The following is a 23,465-nucleotide window of genomic DNA, read 5'->3' on the forward strand; positions in this document are numbered from 1 at the left end:
TTTGGGTCAAAATATTTTTAGTCCCAAAATTTTTCAAACTTTTTTTTGGGTCAAATTTTTTCGAAGTTTTTTTTGGATCAAAATTTTTTCGAAGATTTTTTTTGGGTCAAAATTTTTTTTGGTCCCAAAATTTTTCGAACTTTTTTTTGGCTCAAAATTTTTTTGGGTCAAATTTTTTTCGAACTTTTTTTTGGGTCAAAATTTTTTTGGTCCCAAAATTTTTCGAACTTTTTTTTGGCTCAAACTTTTTTTGGCTCAAAATGTTGTCGTAGTTTTTTTTTGTGTCAAAATTTTTTTGGTCCCAAAATTATTCGAACTTTTTTTTGGGTCAAAATTTTTTTGGTCCCAAAATTTTTCGAACTTTTTTTTGGGTCAAACTTTTTTTGGTCCCAAAATTTTTCGAACTTTTTTTTGGGTCAAATTTTTTTCGAACTTTTTTTTGGGTCAAAATTTTTTCGAAGATTTTTTTGGGTCAAAATTTTTTTGGTCCCAAAATTTTTCGATCTTTTTTTGGGTCAAAATTTTTTTGGTCCCAAAATTTTTCGAACTTTTTTTTGGGTCAAAATTTTTTTTGGTCCCAAAATTTTTCGAACTTTTTTTTGGCTCAAAATTTTTTTGGGTCAAATTTTTTTCGAACTTTTTTTTGGGTCAAAATTTTTTTGGTCCCAAAATTTTTCGAACTTTTTTTTGGCTCAAACTTTTTTTGGCTCAAAATGTTGTCGTAGTTTTTTTTTGTGTCAAAATTTTTTTGGTCCCAAAATTTTTCGAACTTTTTTTTGGGTCAAAATTTTTTTGGTCCCAAAATTTTTCGAACTTTTTTTTGGGTCAAACTTTTTTTGGTCCCAAAATTTTTCGAACTTTTTTTTGGGTCAAATTTTTTTCGAACTTTTTTTTGGGTCAAAATTTTTTCGAAGATTTTTTTGGGTCAAAATTTTTTTGGTCCCAAAATTTTTCGATCTTTTTTTGGGTCAAAATTTTTTTGGTCCCAAAATTTTTCGAACTTTTTTTTGGGTCAAAATTTTTTTGGTCCCAAAATTTTTCGAACTTTTTTTTGGGTCAAAATTTTTTCGAGATTTTTTTTGGGTCAAAATATTTTTAGTCCCAAAATTTTTCAAACTTTTTTTTGGATCAAAATTTTTTCGAAGATTTTTTTGGGTCAAAATTTTTTTGGTCCCAAAATTTTTCGAACTTTTTTTTGGATCAAAATTTTTTTGGGTCAAATTTTTTTCGAACTTTTTTTTGGGTCAAAATTTTTTTGGTCCCAAAATTTTTCGAACTTTTTTTTGGCTCAAACTTTTTTTGGCTCAAAATGTTTTCGAAGTTTTTTTTGTGTCAAAATTTTTTTGGTCCCAAAATTTTTCGAACTGTTTTTTGGGTCAAAATTTTTTTGGTCCCAAAATTTTTCGAACTTTTTTTTGGGTCAAAATTTTTTTGGTCCCAAAATTTTTCAAACTTTTTTTTGGCTCAAAATTTTTTTGGGTCAAAATTTTTTCGAGCTTTTTTTTTGGTCAAAATTTTTTTGGTCCCAAAATTTTTCAAACTTTTTTTTGGCTCAAACTTTTTTTGGTCCCAAAATTTTTCAAACTTTTTTTTGGCTCAAAATTTTTTTGGAAGTTTTTTTTGGGTCAAAATTTTTTTGGTCCCAAAATTTTTCAAACTTTTTTTTGTCTCAAAATTTTTTTGGGTCAAAATTTTTTCGAGGTTTTTTTTGGGTCAAAATTTTTTTAGTCCCAAAATTTTTCAAACTTTTTTTTGGGTCAAATTTTTTTCGAAGTTTTTTTTGGGTCAAAATTTTTTCGAAGATTTTTTTGGGTCAAAATTTTTTTGGGTCAAAATTTTTCGAACTTTTTTTTGGGTCAAAATTTTTTTGGTCCCAAAATTTTTCGAACTTTTTTTTGGCTCAAAATTTTTTTGGGTCAAAATTTTTTCGAACTTTTTTTTGGGTCAAAATTTTTTTGGTCCCAAAATTTTTCAAACTTTTTTTTGGCTCAAACTTTTTTTGGCTCAAAATTTTTTCGAAGTTTTTTTCTGTCAAAATTTTTTTGGTCCCAAAATTTTTCGAACTTTTTTTTGGGTCAAAATTTTTTTGGTCCCAAAATTTTTCGAACTTTTTTTTAGGTCAAAATTTTTTTGGTCCCAAAATTTTTCAAAATTTTTTTTGGCTCAAAATTTTTTTGGGTCAAAATTTTTTCGAGCTTTTTTTTTGGTCAAAATTTTTTTGGTCCGAAAATTTTTCAAACTTTTTTTGGTCCCAAAATTTTTCAAACTTTTTTTTGGCTCAAAATTTTTTTGGAAGTTTTTTTTGGGTCAAAATTTTTTTGGTCCCAAAATTTTTCAAACTTTTTTTTGGCTCAAAATTTTTTTGGGTCAAAATTTTTTCGAAGTTTTTTTTGGGTCAAAATTTTTTTGGCTCAAAATTTTTTTGGGTCAAAATTTTTTCGAAGTTTTTTTTGGGTCAAAATTTTTTTGGCTCAAAATTTTTTCGAAGTTTTTTTTGTGTCAAAATTTTTTTGGTCCCAAAATTTTTCAAAGTTTTTTTTGGGTCAAAATTTTTTTGGTCCCAAAATTTTTCGAACTTTTTTTTGGGTCAAAATTTTTTTGGTCGCAAAATTTTTCGAACTTTTTTTTGGCTCAAACTTTTTTTGGCTCAAACTTTTTTTGGCTCAAAATTTTTTCGAAGTTTTTTTTGTGTCAAAATTTTTTTGGTCCCAAAATTTTTCGAACTTTTTTTTGTGTCAAAATTTTTTTGGTCCCAAAATTTTTTGAACTTTTTTTTGGCTAAAGTTTTTTTTGGTCCCAAAATTTTTCGAACTTTTTTTTGGGTCAAATTTGTTTTGGTCCCCAAAATTTTCAAACTTTTTTTTGGGCCAAAATTTTTCCAACTTTTTTTTGGCTCAATATTTTTTTGGTCCCAATGTTTTTCGAACTTTTTTTTGGGTCAAAATTTTTTCGAAGTTTTTTTGGGTCAAAATTTTTTTGGTCCCAAAGTTTTTCTAACTTTTTTTTGGCTCAAAATTTTTTCGAAGTTTTTTTTGGGTCAAAATTTTTTTGGTCCCAAAATTTTTCGAACTTTTTTTTGGGTCAAAATTTTTTTGGTCCCAAAATTTTTCAAACTTTTTTTTGGCTCAAACTTTTTTTGGTCTCAAAATTTTTCAAACTTTTTTTTGGCTCAAAATTTTTTTGGAAGTTTTTTTTGGGTCAAAATTTTTTTGGTCCCAAAATTTTTCAAACTTTTTTTTGGCTCAAAATTTTTTTGGGTCAAAATTTTTTCGAAGTTTTTTTTGGGTCAAAATTTTTTTAGTCCCAAAATTTTTCAAACTTTTTTTTGGGTCAAATTTTTTTCGAAGTTTTTTTTGGGTCAAAATTTTTTCGAAGATTTTTTTGGGTCAAAATTTTTTTGGTCCCAAAATTTTTCGAACTTTTTTTTGGCTCAAAATTTTTTTGGGTCAAAATTTTTTCGAACTTTTTTTTGTGTCAAAATTTTTTTGGTCCCAAAATTTTTCGAACTTTTTTTTGGGTCAAAATTTTTTTGGTCCCAAAATTTTTCGAACTTTTCTTTGGGTCAAAATTTTTTTGGTCCCAAAATTTTTCAAACTTTTTTTTGGCTCAAAATTTTTTTGGGTCAAAATTTTTTTGAGGTTTTTTTGGGACAAAATATTTTTAGTCCCAAAATTTTTCAAACTTTTTTTTGGGTCAAATTTTTTTCGAAGTTTTTTTTGGGTCAAAATTTTTTCGAAGATTTTTTTGGGTCAAAATTTTTTTGGTCCCAAAATTTTTCGAACTTTTTTTTGGGTCAAAATTTTTTTGGTCCCAAAATTTTTCGAACTTTTTTTTGGGCCAAAATTTTTCGAACTCTTTTTTTTCAAACTTTTTTTGGCTCAAACTTTTTTTGGCTCAAAATTTTTTCGAAGTTTTTTTTGTGTCAAAATTTTTTTGGTCCCAAAATTTTTCGAACTTTTTTTTGGTTCAAACTTTTTTTGGCTCAAACTTTTTTTGGCTCAAAATTTTTTCGAAGTTTTTTTTGTGTCAAAATTTTTTTGGTCCCAAAATTTTTCGAACTTTTTTTTGTGTCAAAATTTTTTTGGTCCCAAAATTTTTCGAACTTTTTTTGGCTAAAGTTTTTTTTGGTCCCAAAATTTTTCAAACTTTTTTTTGGCTCAAAATTTTTTTGGGTCAAAATTTTTTCGAAGTTTTTTTTGGGTCAAAATTTTTTTGGCTCAAAATTTTTTCGAAGTTTTTTTTGTGTCAAAATTTTTTTGGTCCCAAAATTTTTCAAAGTTTTTTTTGGGTCAAAATTTTTTTGGTCCCAAAATTTTTCGAACTTTTTTTTGGGTCAAAATTTTTTTGGTCCCAAAATTTTTCGAACTTTTTTTTGGCTCAAACTTTTTTTGGCTCAAACTTTTTTTGGCTCAAAATTTTTTCGAAGTTTTTTTTGTGTCAAAATTTTTTTGGTCCCAAAATTTTTCGAACTTTTTTTTGTGTCAAAATTTTTTTGGTCCCAAAATTTTTCGAACTTTTTTTTGGCTAAAGTTTTTTTTGGTCCCAAAATTTTTCGAACTTTTTTTTGGGTCAAATTTGTTTTGGTCCCCAAAATTTTCAAACTTTTTTTTGGGCCAAAATTTTTCCAACTTTTTTTTGGCTCAATATTTTTTTGGTCCCAAAGTTTTTCGAACTTTTTTTTGGGTCAAAATTTTTTCGAAGTTTTTTTTGGGTCAAAATTTTTTTGGTCCCAAAGTTTTTCGAACTTTTTTTTTGGCTCAAAATTTTTTCGAAGTTTTTTTTGGGTCAAAATTTTTTTGGTCCCAAAATTTTTCGAACTTTTTTTTGGGTCAAAAATTTTTTGGTCCCAAAATTTTTCAAACTTTTTTTTGGCTCAAAATTTTTTTGGGTCAAAATTTTTTCGAGCTTTTTTTTTGGTCAAAATTTTTTTGGTCCGAAAATTTTTCAAACTTTTTTTGGTCCCAAAATTTTTCAAACTTTTTTTTGGCTCAAAATTTTTTTGGAAGTTTTTTTTGGGTCAAAATTTTTTTGGTCCCAAAATTTTTCAAATTTTTTTTTGGCTCAAAATTTTTTTTGGTCAAAATTTTTTCGAGGTTTTTTTTGGGTCAAAATTTTTTTGGCTCAAAATTTTTTCGAAGTTTTTTTTGTGTCAAAATTTTTTTGGTCCCAAAATTTTTCGAAGTTTTTTTTGGGTCAAAATTTTTTTGGTCCCAAAATTTTTCGAACTTTTTTTTGGGTCAAAATTTTTTTGGTCCCAAAATTTTTCAAACTTTTTTTTGGCTCAAAATTTTTTTGGGTCAAAATTTTTTCGAGGTTTTTTTTTGGTCAAAATATTTTTAGTCCCAAAATTTTTCAAACTTTTTTTTGGGTCAAATTTTTTCGAAGTTTTTTTTGGATCAAAATTTTTTCGAGGTTTTTTTTTGGTCAAAATATTTTTAGTCCCAAAATTTTTCAAACTTTTTTTTGGGTCAAATTTTTTTCGAAGTTTTTTTTGGGTCAAAATTTTTTCGAAGATTTTTTTGGGTCAAAATTTTTTTGGGTCAAAATTTTTCGAACTTTTTTTTGGGTCAAAATTTTTTTGGTCCCAAAATTTTTCGAAATTTTTTTGGCTCAAAATTTTTTTGGGTCAAAATTTTTTCGAACTTTTTTTTGGGTCAAAATTTTTTTGGTCCCAAAATTTTTCAAACTTTTTTTTGGCTCAAACTTTTTTTGGCTCAAAATTTTTTCGAAGTTTTTTTGTGTCAAAATTTTTTTGGTACCAAAATTTTTCGAACTTTTTTTTGGGTCAAAATTTTTTTGGTCCCAAAATTTTTCGAAATTTTTTTTGGGTCAAAATTTTTTTGGTCCCAAAATTTTTCAAACTTTTTTTTGGCTCAAAATTTTTTTGGGTCAAAATTTTTTCGAGCTTTTTTTTTGGTCAAAATTTTTTTGGTCCGAAAATTTTTCAAACTTTTTTTGGTCCCAAAATTTTTCAAACTTTTTTTTGGCTCAAAATTTTTTTGGAAGTTTTTTTTGGGTCAAAATTTTTTTGGTCCCAAAATTTTTCAAACTTTTTTTTGGCTCAAAATTTTTTTGGGTCAAAATTTTTTCGAAGTTTTTTTTGTGTCAAAATTTTTTTGGTCCCAAAATTTTTCGAAGTTTTTTTTGGGTCAAAATTTTTTTGGTCCCAAAATTTTTCGAACTTTTTTTTGGGTCAAAATTTTTTTGGTCCCAAAATTTTTCAAACTTTTTTTTGGCTCAAAATTTTTTTGGGTCAAAATTTTTTCGAGGTTTTTTTTGGGTCAAAATATTTTTAGTCCCAAAATTTTTCAAACTTTTTTTTGGGTCAAATTTTTTCGAAGTTTTTTTGGATCAAAATTTTTTCAAAGATTTTTTTGGGTCAAAATTTTTTTGGTCCCAAAATTTTTCGAACTTTTTTTTGGGTAAAAATTTTTTGGTCCCAAAATTTTTCGAACTTTTTTTTGACTCAAAATTTTTTTGGGTCAAAATTTTTGGGTCAAAATTTTTCGAACTTTTTTTTGGGTCAAAATTTTTTTGGTCCCAAAATTTTTCGAACTTTTTTTTGGCTCAAAAATTTTTTGGGTCAAAATTTTTTCGAACTTTTTTTTGGGTCAAAATTTTTTTGGTCCCAAAATTTTTCAAACTTTTTTTTGGCTCAAACTTTTTTTGGCTCAAAATTTTTTCGAAGTTTTTTTGTGTCAAAATTTTTTTGGTCCCAAAATTTTTCGAACTTTTTTTTGACTCAAAATTTTTTTGGGTCAAATTTTTTTCGAACTTTTTTTTGGGTCAAAATTTTTTTAGTCCCAAAATTTTTCGAACTTTTTTTTTGGTCAAATTTTTTTCGAAGTTTTTTTTTGGGTCAAAATTTTTTCGAAGATTTTTTTGGGTCAAAATTTTTTTGGTCCCAAAATTTTTCGAACTTTTTTTTGGGTCAAAATTTTTTTGGTCCCAAAATTTTTCGAACTTTTTTTTGGCTCAAAATTTTTTTGGGTCAAAATTTTTTCGAACTTTTTTTTGGGTCAAAATTTTTTTGGTCCCAAAATTTTTCAAACTTTTTTTTGGCTCAAACTTTTTTTGGCTCAAAATTTTTTCGAAGTTTTTTTGTGTCAAAATTTTTTTGGTCCCAAAATTTTTCGAACTTTTTTTTGGGTCAAAATTTTTTTGGGTCAAAATTTTTTCGAGCTTTTTTTTTGGTCAAAATTTTTTTGGTCCGAAAATTTTTCAAACTTTTTTTGGTCCCAAAATTTTTCAAACTTTTTTTTGGCTCAAAATTTTTTTGGAAGTTTTTTTTGGGTCAAAATTTTTTTGGTCCCAAAATTTTTCAAACTTTTTTTTGGCTCAAAATTTTTTTGGGTCAAAATTTTTTCGAAGTTTTTTTTGGGTCAAAATTTTTTTGGCTCAAAATTTTTTCGAAGTTTTTTTTGTGTCAAAATTTTTTTGGTCCCAAAATTTTTCGAACTTTTTTTTGGGTCAAAATTTTTTTGGTCCCAAAATTTTTCGAACTTTTTTTTGGGTCAAAATTTTTTTGGTCCCAAAATTTTTCGAACTTTTTTTTGGCTCAAAATTTTTTTGTGTCAAATTTTTTTCGAACTTTTTTTTGGGTCAAATTTTTTTTAGTCCCAAAATTTTTCGAACTTTTTTTTTGGTCAAATTTTTTTCGAAGTTTTTTTTGGGTCAAAATTTTTTCGAAGATTTTTTTGGGTCAAAATTTTTTCGAAGATTTTTTTGGGTCAAAATTTTTGGGTCAAAATTTTTCGAACTTTTTTTTGGGTCAAAATTTTTTTGGTCCCAAAATTTTTCGAACTTTTTTTTGGCTCAAAAATTTTTTGGGTCAAAATTTTTTCGAACTTTTTTTTGGGTCAAAATTTTTTTGGTCCCAAAATTTTTCAAACTTTTTTTTGGCTCAAACTTTTTTTGGCTCAAAATTTTTTCGAAGATTTTTTGTGTCAAAATTTTTTTGGTCCCAAAATTTTTCGAACTTTTTTTTGGGTCAAAATTTTTTTGGTCCCAAAATTTTTCGAACTTTTTTTTGGGTCAAAATTTTTTTGGTCCCAAAATTTTTCAAACTTTTTTTTGGCTCAAAATTTTTTTGGGTCAAAATTTTTTCGAGCTTTTTTTTTTGTCAAAATTTTTTTGGTCCGAAAATTTTTCAAACTTTTTTTGGTCCCAAAATTTTTCAAACTTTTTTTTGGCTCAAAATTTTTTTGGAAGTTTTTTTTGGGTCAAAATTTTTTTGGTCCCAAAATTTTTCAAACTTTTTTTTGGCTCAAAATTTTTTTGTGTCAAAATTTTTTTGGTCCCAAAATTTTTCGAAGTTTTTTTTGGGTCAAAATTTTTTTGGTCCCAAAATTTTTCGAACTTTTTTTTGGGTCAAAATTTTTTTGGTCCCAAAATTTTTCAAACTTTTTTTTGGCTCAAAATTTTTTTGGGTCAAAATTTTTTCGAGGTGTTTTTTGGGTCAAAATATTTTTAGTCCCAAAATTTTTCAAACTTTTTTTTGGGTCAAATTTTTTCGAAGTTTTTTTTGGATCAAAATTTTTTCGAAGATTTTTTTGGGTCAAAATTTTTTTGGTCCCAAAATTTTTCGAACTTTTTTTTGGGTAAAAATTTTTTTGGTCCCAAAATTTTTCGAACCCTTTTTTGGCTCAAAATTTTTTTGGGTCAAATTTTTTTCGAAATTTTTTTTGGGTCAAAATTTTTTTAGTCCCAAAATTTTTCGAACTTTTTTTTTGGTCAAATTTTTTTCGAAGTTTTTTTTGGGTCAAAATTTTTTCGAAGATTTTTTTGGGTCAAAATTTTTTTGGTCCCAAAATTTTTCGAACTTTTTTTTGGGTCAAAATTTTTTTGGTCCCAAAATTTTTCGAACTTTTTTTTGGCTCAAAATTTTTTTGGGTCAAAATTTTTTCGAACTTTTTTTTGGCTCAAACTTTTTTTGGCTCAAAATTTTTTCGAAGTTTTTTTGTGTCAAAATTTTTTTGGTCCCAAAATTTTTCGAACTTTTTTTTTGGTAAAAAATTTTTTTGGTCGCAAAATTTTTCAAACTTTTTTTTGGCTCAAAATTTTTTTGGGTCAAAATTTTTTCGAGCTTTTTTTTGGGTCAAAATTTTTTTGGTCCGAAAATTTTTCAAACTTTTTTTGGTCCCAAAATTTTTCAAACTTTTTTTTGGCTCAAAATTTTTTTGGAACTTTTTTTTGGGTCAAAATTTTTTTGGGTCAAAATTTTTTCGAGGTTTTTTTTGGGTCAAAATATTTTTAGTCCCAAAATTTTTCAAACTTTTTTTTGGGTCAAATTTTTTCGAAGTTTTTTTTGGATCAAAATTTTTTCGAAGATTTTTTTGGGTCAAAATTTTTTTGGTCCCAAAATTTTTCGAACTTTTTTTTGGCTCAAAATTTTTTTGGGTCAAATTTTTTTCGAACTTTTTTTTGGGTCAAAATTTTTTTGGTCCCAAAATTTTTCGAACTTTTTTTTGGCTCAAACTTTTTTTGGCTCAAAATGTTTTCGAAGTTTTTTTGGGTCAAAATTTTTTTGGTCCCAAAATTTTTCGAACTTTTTTTTGGGTCAAAATTTTTTTGGTCCCAAAATTTTTCAAACTTTTTTTTGGCTCAAAATGTTTTTGGGTCAAAATTTTTTCGAGCTTTTTTTTGGTCAAAATTTTTTTGGTCCCAAAATTTTTCAAACTTTTTTTTGGCTCAAACTTTTTTTGGTCCCAAAATTTTTCAAACTTTTTTTTGGCTCAAAATTTTTTTGGAAGTTTTTTTTGGGTCAAAATTTTTTTGGTCCCAAAATTTTTCAAATTTTTTTTTGGCTCAAAATTTTTTTGGGTCAAAATTTTTTCGAGGTTTTTTTTGGGTCAAAATTTTTTTGGTCCCAAAATTTTTCGAACTTTTTTTTGGGTCAAAATTTTTTTGGTCCCAAAATTTTTCAAACTTTTTTTTGGCTCAAACTTTTTTTGGCTCAAAATTTTTTCGAAGTTTTTTTCTGTCAAAATTTTTTTGGTCCCAAAATTTTTCGAACTTTTTTTTGGGTCAAAATTTTTTTGGTCCCAAAATTTTTCGAACTTTTTTTTGGGTCAAAATTTTTTTGGTCCCAAAATTTTTCAAACTTTTTTTTGGCTCAAAATTTTTTTGGGTCAAAATTTTTTCGAGCTTTTTTTTTGGTCAAAATTTTTTTGGTCCGAAAATTTTTCAAACTTTTTTTGGTCCCAAAATTTTTCAAACTTTTTTTTGGCTCAAAATTTTTTTGGAAGTTTTTTTTGGGTCAAAATTTTTTTGGTCCCAAAATTTTTCAAACTTTTTTTTGGCTCAAAATTTTTTTTGGTCAAAATTTTTTCGAGGTTTTTTTTGGGTCAAAATTTTTTTGGCTCAAAATTTTTTCGAAGTTTTTTTTGTGTCAAAATTTTTTTGGTCCCAAAATTTTTCGAAGTTTTTTTTGGGTCAAAATTTTTTTGGTCCCAAAATTTTTCGAACTTTTTTTTTTGGGTAAAAAATTTTTTGGTCCCAAAATTTTTCGAACTTTTTTTTGGCTCAAAATTTTTTTGTGTCAAATTTTTTTCGAACTTTTTTTTGGGTCAAATTTTTTTTAGTCCCAAAATTTTTCGAACTTTTTTTTTGGTCAAATTTTTTTCGAAGTTTTTTTTGGGTCAAAATTTTTTCGAAGATTTTTTTTGGGTCAAAATTTTTTTGGTCCCAAAATTTTTCGAACTTTTTTTTGGGTCAAAATTTTTTTGGTCGCAAAATTTTTCGAACTTTTTTTTGGCTCAAAATTTTTTTGGGTCAAAATTTTTTCGAACTTTTTTTTGGGTCAAAATTTTTTTGGTCCCAAAATTTTTCAAACTTTTTTTTGGCTCAAACTTTTTTTGGCTCAAAATTTTTTCGAAGTTTTATTGTGTCAAAATTTTTTTGGTCCCAAAATTTTTCAAACTTTTTTTTGGCTCAAAATTTTTTTGGTCCCAAAATTTTTCAAACTTTTTTTTGGCTCAAACTTTTTTTGGTCCCAAAATTTTTCAAACTTTTTTTTGGCTCAAAATTTTTTTGGAAGTTTTTTTTGGGTCAAAATTTTTTTGGTCCCAAAATTTTTCGAACTTTTTTTTGGGTCAAAATTTTTTTGGTCCCAAAATTTTTCAAACTTTTTTTTGGCTCAAAATTTTTTTGGGTCAAAATTTTTTCGAGCTTTTTTTTTGGTCAAAATTTTTTTGGTCCCAAAATTTTTCAAACTTTTTTTTGGCTCAAACTTTTTTTGGTCCCAAAATTTTTCAAACTTTTTTTTGGCTCAAAATTTTTTTGGAAGTTTTTTTTGGGTCAAAATTTTTTTGGTCCCAAAATTTTTCAAACTTTTTTTGGCTCAAAATTTTTTTGGGTCAAATTTTTTTCGAGGTTTTTTTTGGGTCAAAATTTTTTTAGTCCCAAAATTTTTCAAACTTTTTTTTGGGTCAAATTTTTTTCGAAGTTTTTTTTGGGTCAAAATTTTTTCGAAGATTTTTTTGGGTCAAAATTTTTGGGTCAAAATTTTTCGAACTTTTTTTTGGGTCAAAATTTTTTTGGTCCCAAAATTTTTCGAACTTTTTTTTGGCTCAAAATTTTTTTGGGTCAAAATTTTTTCGAACTTTTTTTTGGGTCAAAATTTTTTTGGTCCCAAAATTTTTCAAACTTTTTTTTGGCTCAAACTTTTTTTGGCTCAAAATTTTTTCGAGCTTTTTTTTTGGTCAAAATTTTTTTGGTCCGAAAATTTTTCAAACTTTTTTTGGTCCCAAAATTTTTCAAACTTTTTTTTGGCTCAAAATTTTTTTGGAAGTTTTTTTTGGGTCAAAATTTTTTTGGTCCCAAAATTTTTCAAACTTTTTTTTGGCTCAAAATTTTTTTGGGTCAAAATTTTTTCGAAGTTTTTTTTGGGTCAAAATTTTTTTGGCTCAAAATTTTTTCGAAGTTTTTTTTGTGTCAAAATTTTTTTGGTCCCAAAATTTTTCGAAGTTTTTTTTGGGTCAAAATTTTTTTGGTCCCAAAATTTTTCGAACTTTTTTTTGGGTCAAAATTTTTTTGGTCCCAAAATTTTTCAAACTTTTTTTTGGCTCAAAATTTTTTTGGGTCAAAATTTTTTCGAGGTTTTTTTTGGGTCAAAATATTTTTAGTCCCAAAATTTTTCAAACTTTTTTTTGGGTCAAATTTTTTCGAAGTTTTTTTTGGATCAAAATTTTTTCGAAGATTTTTTTGGGTCAAAATTTTTTTGGTCCCAAAATTTTTCGAACTTTTTTTTGGGTAAAAATTTTTTTGGTCCCAAAATTTTTCGAACTTTTTTTTGGCTCAAAATTTTTTTGGGTCAAATTTTTTTCGAACTTTTTTTTGGGTCAAAATTTTTTTAGTCCCAAAATTTTTCGAACTTTTTTTTTGGTCAAATTTTTTTCGAAGTTTGTTTTGGGTCAAAATTTTTTCGAAGATTTTTTTGGGTCAAAATTTTTTTGGTCCCAAAATTTTTCGAACTTTTTTTTGGGTCAAAATTTTTTTGGTCCCAAAATTTTTCGAACTTTTTTTTGGCTCAAAATTTTTTTGGGTCAAAATTTTTTCGAACTTTTTTTTGGCTCAAAATTTTTTCGAAGTTTTTTTGTGTCAAAATTTTTTTGGTCCCAAAATTTTTCGAACTTTTTTTTGGGTCAAAATTTTTTTGGTCCCAAAATTTTTCGAACTTTTTTTTTGGTCAAAATTTTTTTGGTCGCAAAATTTTTCAAACTTTTTTTTGGCTCAAAATTTTTTTGGGTCAAAATTTTTTCGAGCTTTTTTTTTGGTCAAAATTTTTTTGGTCCGAAAATTTTTCAAACTTTTTTTGGTCCCAAAATTTTTCAAACTTTTTTTTGGCTCAAAATTTTTTTGGAACTTTTTTTTGGGTCAAAATTTTTTTGGGTCAAAATTTTTTCGAGGTTTTTTTTGGGTCAAAATATTTTTAGTCCCAAAATTTTTCAAACTTTTTTTTGGGTCAAATTTTTTCGAACTTTTTTTTGGCTCAAAATTTTTTTGGGTCAAAATTTTTTCGAACTTTTTTTTGGCTCAAAATTTTTTCGAAGTTTTTTTGTGTCAAAATTTTTTTGGTCCCAAAATTTTTCGAACTTTTTTTTGGGTCAAAATTTTTTTGGTCCCAAAATTTTTCGAACTTTTTTTTTGGTCAAAATTTTTTTGGTCGCAAAATTTTTCAAACTCTTTTTTGGCTCAAAATTTTTTTGGGTCAAAATTTTTTCGAGCTTTTTTTTTTGGTCAAAATTTTTTTGGTCCGAAAATTTTTCAAACTTTTTTTGGTCCCAAAATTTTTCAAACTTTTTTTTGGCTCAAAATTTTTTTGGAACTTTTTTTTGGGTCAAAATTTTTTTGGGTCAAAATTTTTTCGAGGTTTTTTTTGGGTCAAAATATTTTTAGTCCCAAAATTTTTCAAACTTTTTTTTGGGTCAAATTTTTTCGAAGTTTTTTTTGGATCAAAATTTTTTCGAAGATTTTTTTGGGTCAAAATTTTTTTGGTCCCAAAATTTTTCGAACTTTTTTTTGGCTCAAAATTTTTTTGGGTCAAATTTTTTTCGAACTTTTTTTTGGGTCAAAATTTTTTTGGTCCCAAAATTTTTCGAACTTTTTTTTGGCTCAAACTTTTTTTGGCTCAAAATGTTTTCGAAGTTTTTTTTGGGTCAAAATTTTTTTGGTCCCAAAATTTTTCGAACTTTTTTTTGGGTCAAAATTTTTTTGGTCCCAAAAATTTTCAAACTTTTTTTTGGCTCAAAATTTTTTTGGGTCAAAATTTTTTCGAGCTTTTTTTTTGGTCAAAATTTTTTTGGTCCCAAAATTTTTCAAACTTTTTTTTGGCTCAAACTTTTTTTGGTCCCAAAATTTTTCAAACGTTTTTTTGGCTCAAAATTTTTTTGGAAGTTTTTTTTGGGTCAAAATTTTTTTGGTCCCAAAATTTTTCAAATTTTTTTTTGGCTCAAAATTTTTTTGGGTCAAAATTTTTTCGAGGTTTTTTTTGGGTCAAAATTTTTTTAGTCCCAAAATTTTTCAAACTTTTTTTTGGGTCAAATTTTTTTCGAAGTTTTTTTTGGGTCAAAATTTTTTCGATGATTTTTTTGGGTCAAAATTTTTTTGGGTCAAAATTTTTCGAACTTTTTTTTGGGTCAAAATTTTTTTGGTCCCAAAATTTTTCAAACTTTTTTTTGGCTCAAAATTTTTTTGGGTCAAAATTTTTTCGAACTTTTTTTTGGGTCAAAATTTTTTTGGTCCCAAAATTTTTCAAACTTTTTTTTGGCTCAAACTTTTTTTGGCTCAAAATTTTTTCGAAGTTTTTTTCTGTCAAAATTTTTTTGGTCCCAAAATTTTTCGAACTTTTTTTTGGGTCAAAATTTTTTTGGTCCCAAAATTTTTCGAACTTTTTTTTGGGTCAAAATTTTTTTGGTCCCAAAATTTTTCAAACTTTTTTTTGGCTCAAAATTTTTTTGGGTCAAAATTTTTTCGAGGTTTTTTTTTGGTCAAAATATTTTTAGTCCCAAAATTTTTCAAACTTTTTTTTGGGTCAAATTTTTTCGAAGTTTTTTTTGGATCAAAATTTTTTCGAGGTTTTTTTTTGGTCAAAATATTTTTAGTCCCAAAATTTTTCAAACTTTTTTTTGGGTCAAAATTTTTTCGAAGATTTTTTTGGATCAAAATTTTTTTGGGTCAAAATTTTTCGAACTTTTTTTTGGGTCAAAATTTTTTTGGTCCCAAAATTTTTCGAACTTTTTTTTGGCTCAAAATTTTTTTGGGTCAAAATTTTTTCGAACTTTTTTTTGGGTCAAAATTTTTTTGGTCCCAAAATTTTTCAAACTTTTTTTTGGCTCAAACTTTTTTTGGCTCAAAATTTTTTCGAAGTTTTTTTGTGTCAAAATTTTTTTGGTCCCAAAATTTTTCGAACTTTTTTTTGGGTCAAAATTTTTTTGGTCCCAAAATTTTTCGAACTTTTTTTTGGGTCAAAATTTTTTTGGTCCCAAAATTTTTCAAACTTTTTTTTGGCTCAAAATTTTTTTGGGTCAAAATTTTTTCGAGCTTTTTTTTTGGTCAAAATTTTTTTGGTCCGAAAATTTTTCAAACTTTTTTTGGTCCCAAAATTTTTCAAACTTTTTTTTGGCTCAAAATTTTTTTGGAAGTTTTTTTTGGGTCAAAATTTTTTTGGTCCCAAAATTTTTCAAACTTTTTTTTGGCTCAAAATTTTTTTGGGTCAAAATTTTTTCGAAGTTTTTTTTGTGTCAAAATTTTTTTGGTCCCAAAATTTTTCGAAGTTTTTTTTGGGTCAAAATTTTTTTGGTCCCAAAATTTTTCGAACTTTTTTTTGGGTCAAAATTTTTTTGGTCCCAAAATTTTTCAAACTTTTTTTTGGCTCAAAATTTTTTTGGGTCAAAATTTTTTCGAGGTTTTTTTTGGGTCAAAATATTTTTAGTCCCAAAATTTTTCAAACTTTTTTTTGGGTCAAATTTTTTCGAAGTTTTTTTTGGATCAAAATTTTTTCGAAGATTTTTTTGGGTCAAAATTTTTTTGGTCCCAAAATTTTTCGAACTTTTTTTTGGGTAAAAATTTTTTTGGTCCCAAAATTTTTCGAACTTTTTTTTGGCTCAAAATTTTTTTGGGTCAAATTTTTTTCGAACTTTTTTTTGGGTCAAAATTTTTTTAGTCCCAAAATTTTTCGAACTTTTTTTTTGGTCAAATTTTTTTCGAAGTTTTTTTTTGGGTCAAAATTTTTTCGAAGATTTTTTTGGGTCAAAATTTTTTTGGTCCCAAAATTTTTCGAACTTTTTTTTGGGTCAAAATTTTTTTGGTCCCAAAATTTTTCGAACTTTTTTTTGGCTCAAAATTTTTTTGGGTCAAAATTTTTTCGAACTTTTTTTTGGGTCAAAATTTTTTTGGTCCCAAAATTTTTCAAACTTTTTTTTGGCTCAAACTTTTTTTGGCTCAAAATTTTTTCGAAGTTTTTTTGTGTCAAAATTTTTTTGGTCCCAAAATTTTTCGAACTTTTTTTTGGGTCAAAATTTTTTTGGGTCAAAATTTTTTCGAGCTTTTTTTTTGGTCAAAATTTTTTTGGTCCGAAAATTTTTCAAACTTTTTTTGGTCCCAAAATTTTTCAAACTTTTTTTTGGCTCAAAATTTTTTTGGAAGTTTTTTTTGGGTCAAAATTTTTTTGGTCCCAAAATTTTTCAAACTTTTTTTTTGGCTCAAAATTTTTTTGGGTCAAAATTTTTTCGAAGTTTTTTTTGGGTCAAAATTTTTTTGGCTCAAAATTTTTTCGAAGTTTTTTTTGTGTCAAAATTTTTTTGGTCCCAAAATTTTTCGAACTTTTTTTTGGGTCAAAATTTTTTTGGTCCCAAAATTTTTCGAACTTTTTTTTGGGTCAAAATTTTTTTGGTCCCAAAATTTTCCAAACTTTTTTTTGGCTCAAAATTTTTTTGGGTCAAAATTTTTTCGAGGTTTTTTTTGGGTCAAAATATTTTTAGTCCCAAAATTTTTCAAACTTTTTTTTGGGTCAAATTTTTTCGAAGTTTTTTTTGGATCAAAATTTTTTCGAAGATTTTTTTGGGTCAAAATTTTTTTGGTCCCAAAATTTTTCGAACTTTTTTTTGGGTCAAAATTTTTTTTGGTCCCAAAATTTTTCGAACTTTTTTTTGGCTCAAAATTTTTTTGGGTCAAATTTTTTTCGAACTTTTTTTTGGGTCAAAATTTTTTTGGTCCCAAAATTTTTCGAACTTTTTTTTGGCTCAAACTTTTTTCGGCTCAAAATGTTGTCGTAGTTTTTTTTTGTGTCAAAATTTTTTTGGTCCCAAAATTTTTCGAACTTTTTTTTGGGTCAAAATTTTTTTGGTCCCAAAATTTTTCGAACTTTTTTTTGGGTCAAACTTTTTTTGGTCCCAAAATTTTTCGAACTTTTTTTTGGGTCAAATTTTTTTCGAACTTTTTTTTGGGTCAAAATTTTTTCGAAGATTTTTTTGGGTCAAAATTTTTTTGGTCCCAAAATTTTTCGATCTTTTTTTGGGTCAAAATTTTTTTGGTCCCAAAATTTTTCGAACTTTTTTTTGGGTCAAAATTTTTTTGGTCCCAAAATTTTTCGAACTTTTTTTTGGGTCAAAATTTTTTCGAGATTTTTTTTGGGTCAAAATATTTTTAGTCCCAAAATTTTTCAAACTTTTTTTTGGATCAAAATTTTTTCGAAGATTTTTTTGGGTCAAAATTTTTTTGGTCCCAAAATTTTTCGAACTTTTTTTTGGACCAAAATTTTTTTGGGTCAAATTTTTTTCGAACTTTTTTTTGGGTCAAAATTTTTTTGGTCCCAAAATTTTTCGAACTTTTTTTTGGGTCAAAATTTTTTTGGTCCCAAAATTTTTCGAACTTTTTTTTGGGTCAAAATTTTTTTGGTCCCAAAATTTTTCAAACTTTTCTTTGGCTCAAAATTTTTTTGGGTCAAAATTTTTTCGAGGTTTTTTTTGGGTCAAAATATTTTTAGTCCCAAAATTTTTCAAACTTTTTTTTGGGTCAAATTTTTTCGAAGTTTTTTTTGGATCAAAATTTTTTCGAAGATTTTTTTGGGTCAAAATTTTTTTGGTCCCAAAATTTTTCGAACTTTTTTTTGGGTCAAAATTTTTTTTGGTCCCAAAATTTTTCGAACTTTTTTTTGGCTCAAAATTTTTTTGGGTCAAATTTTTTTCGAACTTTTTTTTGGGTCAAAATTTTTTTGGTCCCAAAATTTTTCGAACTTTTTTTTGGCTCAAACTTTTTTTGGCTCAAAATGTTGTCGTAGTTTTTTTTTGTGTCAAAATTTTTTTGGTCCCAAAATTATTCGAACTTTTTTTTGGGTCAAAATTTTTTTGGTCCCAAAATTTTTCGAACTTTTTTTTGGGTCAAACTTTTTTTGGTCCCAAAATTTTTCGAACTTTTTTTTGGGTCAAATTTTTTTCGAACTTTTTTTTGGGTCAAAATTTTTTCGAAGATTTTTTTGGGTCAAAATTTTTTTGGTCCCAAAATTTTTCGATCTTTTTTTGGGTCAAAATTTTTTTGGTCCCAAAATTTTTCGAACTTTTTTTTGGGTCAAAATTTTTTTTGGTCCCAAAATTTTTCGAACTTTTTTTTGGCTCAAAATTTTTTTGGGTCAAATTTTTTTCGAACTTTTTTTTGGGTCAAAATTTTTTTGGTCCCAAAATTTTTCGAACTTTTTTTTGGCTCAAACTTTTTTTGGCTCAAAATGTTGTCGTAGTTTTTTTTTGTGTCAAAATTTTTTTGGTCCCAAAATTTTTCGAACTTTTTTTTGGGTCAAAATTTTTTTGGTCCCAAAATTTTTCGAACTTTTTTTTGGGTCAAACTTTTTTTGGTCCCAAAATTTTTCGAACTTTTTTTTGGGTCAAATTTTTTTCGAACTTTTTTTTGGGTCAAAATTTTTTCGAAGATTTTTTTGGGTCAAAATTTTTTTGGTCCCAAAATTTTTCGATCTTTTTTTGGGTCAAAATTTTTTTGGTCCCAAAATTTTTCGAACTTTTTTTTGGGTCAAAATTTTTTTGGTCCCAAAATTTTTCGAACTTTTTTTTGGGTCAAAATTTTTTCGAGATTTTTTTTGGGTCAAAATATTTTTAGTCCCAAAATTTTTCAAACTTTTTTTTGGATCAAAATTTTTTCGAAGATTTTTTTGGGTCAAAATTTTTTTGGTCCCAAAATTTTTCGAACTTTTTTTTGGATCAAAATTTTTTTGGGTCAAATTTTTTTCGAACTTTTTTTTGGGTCAAAATTTTTTTGGTCCCAAAATTTTTCGAACTTTTTTTTGGCTCAAACTTTTTTTGGCTCAAAATGTTTTCGAAGTTTTTTTTGTGTCAAAATTTTTTTGGTCCCAAAATTTTTCGAACTGTTTTTTGGGTCAAAATTTTTTTGGTCCCAAAATTTTTCGAACTTTTTTTTGGGTCAAAATTTTTTTGGTCCCAAAATTTTTCAAACTTTTTTTTGGCTCAAAATTTTTTTGGGTCAAAATTTTTTCGAGCTTTTTTTTTGGTCAAAATTTTTTTGGTCCCAAAATTTTTCAAACTTTTTTTTGGCTCAAACTTTTTTTGGTCCCAAAATTTTTCAAACTTTTTTTTGGCTCAAAATTTTTTTGGAAGTTTTTTTTGGGTCAAAATTTTTTTGGTCCCAAAATTTTTCAAACTTTTTTTTGTCTCAAAATTTTTTTGGGTCAAAATTTTTTCGAGGTTTTTTTTGGGTCAAAATTTTTTTAGTCCCAAAATTTTTCAAACTTTTTTTTGGGTCAAATTTTTTTCGAAGTTTTTTTTGGGTCAAAATTTTTTCGAAGATTTTTTTGGGTCAAAATTTTTTTGGGTCAAAATTTTTCGAACTTTTTTTTGGGTCAAAATTTTTTTGGTCCCAAAATTTTTCGAACTTTTTTTTGGCTCAAAATTTTTTTGGGTCAAAATTTTTTCGAACTTTTTTTTGGGTCAAAATTTTTTTGGTCCCAAAATTTTTCAAACTTTTTTTTGGCTCAAACTTTTTTTGGCTCAAAATTTTTTCGAAGTTTTTTTCTGTCAAAATTTTTTTGGTCCCAAAATTTTTCGAACTTTTTTTTGGGTCAAAATTTTTTTGGTCCCAAAATTTTTCGAACTTTTTTTTAGGTCAAAATTTTTTTGGTCCCAAAATTTTTCAAAATTTTTTTTGGCTCAAAATTTTTTTGGGTCAAAATTTTTTCGAGCTTTTTTTTTGGTCAAAATTTTTTTGGTCCGAAAATTTTTCAAACTTTTTTTGGTCCCAAAATTTTTCAAACTTTTTTTTGGCTCAAAATTTTTTTGGAAGTTTTTTTTGGGTCAAAATTTTTTTGGTCCCAAAATTTTTCAAACTTTTTTTTGGCTCAAAATTTTTTTGGGTCAAAATTTTTTCGAAGTTTTTTTTGGGTCAAAATTTTTTTGGCTCAAAATTTTTTTGGGTCAAAATTTTTTCGAAGTTTTTTTTGGGTCAAAATTTTTTTGGCTCAAAATTTTTTCGAAGTTTTTTTTGTGTCAAAATTTTTTTGGTCCCAAAATTTTTCAAAGTTTTTTTTGGGTCAAAATTTTTTTGGTCCCAAAATTTTTCGAACTTTTTTTTGGGTCAAAATTTTTTTGGTCCCAAAATTTTTCGAACTTTTTTTTGGCTCAAACTTTTTTTGGCTCAAACTTTTTTTGGCTCAAAATTTTTTCGAAGTTTTTTTTGTGTCAAAATTTTTTTGGTCCCAAAATTTTTCGAACTTTTTTTTGTGTCAAAATTTTTTTGGTCCCAAAATTTTTCGAACTTTTTTTTGGCTAAAGTTTTTTTTGGTCCCAAAATTTTTCGAACTTTTTTTTGGGTCAAATTTGTTTTGGTCCCCAAAATTTTCAAACTTTTTTTTGGGCCAAAATTTTTCCAACTTTTTTTTGGCTCAATATTTTTTTGGTCCCAAAGTTTTTCGAACTTTTTTTTGGGTCAAAATTTTTTCGAAGTTTTTTTTGGGTCAAAATTTTTTTGGTCCCAAAGTTTTTCGAACTTTTTTTTGGCTCAAAATTTTTTCGAAGTTTTTTTTGGGTCAAAATTTTTTTGGTCCCAAAATTTTTCGAACTTTTTTTTGGGTCAAAATTTTTTTGGTCCCAAAATTTTTCAAACTTTTTTTTGGCTCAAACTTTTTTTGGTCTCAAAATTTTTCAAACTTTTTTTTGGCTCAAAATTTTTTTGGAAGTTTTTTTTGGATCAAAATTTTTTTGGTCCCAAAATTTTTCAAACTTTTTTTTGGCTCAAAATTTTTTTGGGTCAAAATTTTTTCGAAGTTTTTTTTGGGTCAAAATTTTTTTAGTCCCAAAATTTTTCAAACTTTTTTTTGGGTCAAATTTTTTTCGAAGTTTTTTTTGGGTCAAAATTTTTTCGAAGATTTTTTTGGGTCAAAATTTTTTTGGTCCCAAAATTTTTCGAACTTTTTTTTGGCTCAAAATTTTTTTGGGTCAAAATTTTTCGAACTTTTTTTTGTGTCAAAATTTTTTTGGTCCCAAAATTTTTCGAACTTTTTTTTGGGTCAAAATTTTTTTGGTCCCAAAATTTTTCGAACTTTTCTTTGGGTCAAAATTTTTTTGGTCCCAAAATTTTTCAAACTTTTTTTTGGCTCAAAATTTTTTTGGGTCAAAATTTTTTCGAGGTTTTTTTGGGACAAAATATTTTTAGTCCCAAAATTTTTCAAACTTTTTTTTGGGTCAAATTTTTTTCGAAGTTTTTTTTGGGTCAAAATTTTTTCGAAGATTTTTTTGGGTCAAAATTTTTTTGGTCCCAAAATTTTTCGAACTTTTTTTTGGGTCAAAATTTTTTTGGTCCCAAAATTTTTCGAACTTTTTTTTGGGCCAAAATTTTTCGAACTCTTTTTTTTCAAACTTTTTTTGGCTCAAACTTTTTTTGGCTCAAAATTTTTTCGAAGTTTTTTTTGTGTCAAAATTTTTTTGGTCCCAAAATTTTTCGAACTTTTTTTTGGTTCAAACTTTTTTTGGCTCAAACTTTTTTTGGCTCAAAATTTTTTCGAAGTTTTTTTTGTGTCAAAATTTTTTTGGTCCCAAAATTTTTCGAACTTTTTTTTGTGTCAAAATTTTTTTGGTCCCAAAATTTTTCAAACTTTTTTTTGGCTAAAGTTTTTTTTGGTCCCAAAATTTTTCGAACTTTTTTTTGGGTCAAATTTGTTTTGGTCCCCAAAATTTTCAAACTTTTTTTTTGGGCCAAAATTTTTCCAACTTTTTTTTGGCTCAATATTTTTTTGGTCCCAAAGTTTTTCGAACTTTTTTTTGGGTCAAAATTTTTTCGAAGTTTTTTTTGGGTCAAAATTTTTTTGGTCCCAAAATTTTTCGAACTTTTTTTTGGGTCAAAATTTTTTTGGTCCCAAAATTTTTCAAACTTTTTTTTGGCTCAAACTTTTTTTGGTCTCAAAATTTTTCAAACTTTTTTTTGGCTCAAAATTTTTTTGGAAGTTTTTTTTGGGTCAAAATTTTTTTGGTCCCAAAATTTTTCAAACTTTTTTTTGGCTCAAAATTTTTTTGGGTCAAAATTTTTTCGAAGTTTTTTTTGGGTCAAAATTTTTTTAATCCCAAAATTTTTCAAACTTTTTTTTGGGTCAAATTTTTTTCGAAGTTTTTTTTGGGTCAAAATTTTTTCGAAGATTTTTTTGGGTCAAAATTTTTTTGGTCCCAAAATTTTTCGAACTTTTTTTTGGCTCAAAATTTTTTTGGGTCAAAATTTTTTCGAACTTTTTTTTGTGTCAAAATTTTTTTGGTCCCAAAATTTTTCGAACTTTTTTTTGGGTCAAAATTTTTTTGGTCCCAAAATTTTTCGAACTTTTCTTTGGGTCAAAATTTTTTTGGTCCCAAAATTTTTCAAACTTTTTTTTGGCTCAAAATTTTTTTGGGTCAAAATTTTTTCGAGGTTTTTTTGGGACAAAATATTTTTAGTCCCAAAATTTTTCAAACTTTTTTTTGGGTCAAATTTTTTTCGAAGTTTTTTTTGGGTCAAAATTTTTTCGAAGATTTTTTTGGGTCAAAATTTTTTTGGTCCCAAAATTTTTCGAACTTTTTTTTGGGTCAAAATTTTTTTGGTCCCAAAATTTTTCGAACTTTTTTTTGGGACAAAATTTTTCGAACTCTTTTTTTTCAAACTTTTTTTGGCTCAAACTTTTTTTGGCTCAAAATTTTTTCGAAGTTTTTTTTGTGTCAAAATTTTTTTGGTCCCAAAATTTTTCGAACTTTTTTTTGGTTCAAACTTTTTTTGGCTCAAACTTTTTTTGGCTCAAAATTTTTTCGAAGTTTTTTTTGTGTCAAAATTTTTTTGGTCCCAAAATTTTTCGAACTTTTTTTTGGCTAAAGTTTTTTTTGGTCCCAAAATTTTTCGAACTTTTTTTTGGGTCAAATTTGTTTTGGTCCCCAAAATTTTCAAACTTTTTTTTGGGCCAAAATTTTTCCAACTTTTTTTTGGCTCAATATTTTTTTGGTCCCAAAGTTTTTCGAACTTTTTTTTGGGTCAAAATTCTTTCGAAGTTTTTTTTGGGTCAAAATTTTTTTGGTCCCAAAGTTTTTTTTGGTCCCAAAATTTTTCAAACTTTTTTTTGGCTCAAAATTTTTTTGGGTCAAAATTTTTTCGAAGTTTTTTTTGGGTCAAAATTTTTTTGGCTCAAAATTTTTTCGAAGTTTTTTTTGTGTCAAAATTTTTTTGGTCCAAAATTTTTCGAACTTTTTTTTGGGTCAAAATTTTTTTGGTCCCAAAATTTTTCGAACTTTTTTTTGGGTCAAAATTTTTTTGGTCCCAAAATTTTTCAAACTTTTTTTTGGCTCAAAATTTTTTTGGGTCAAAATTTTTTCGAGGTTTTTTTTGGGTCAAAATATTTTTAGTCCCAAAATTTTTCAAACTTATTTTTGGGTCAAATTTTTTCGAAGTTTTTTTTGGATCAAAATTTTTTCGAAGATTTTTTTGGGTCAAAATTTTTT

Source organism: Astyanax mexicanus, chromosome 7 (genome assembly GCF_023375975.1).
Source record: "Astyanax mexicanus isolate ESR-SI-001 chromosome 7, AstMex3_surface, whole genome shotgun sequence".
NCBI classification, from domain to species: domain Eukaryota; kingdom Metazoa; phylum Chordata; class Actinopteri; order Characiformes; family Acestrorhamphidae; genus Astyanax; species Astyanax mexicanus.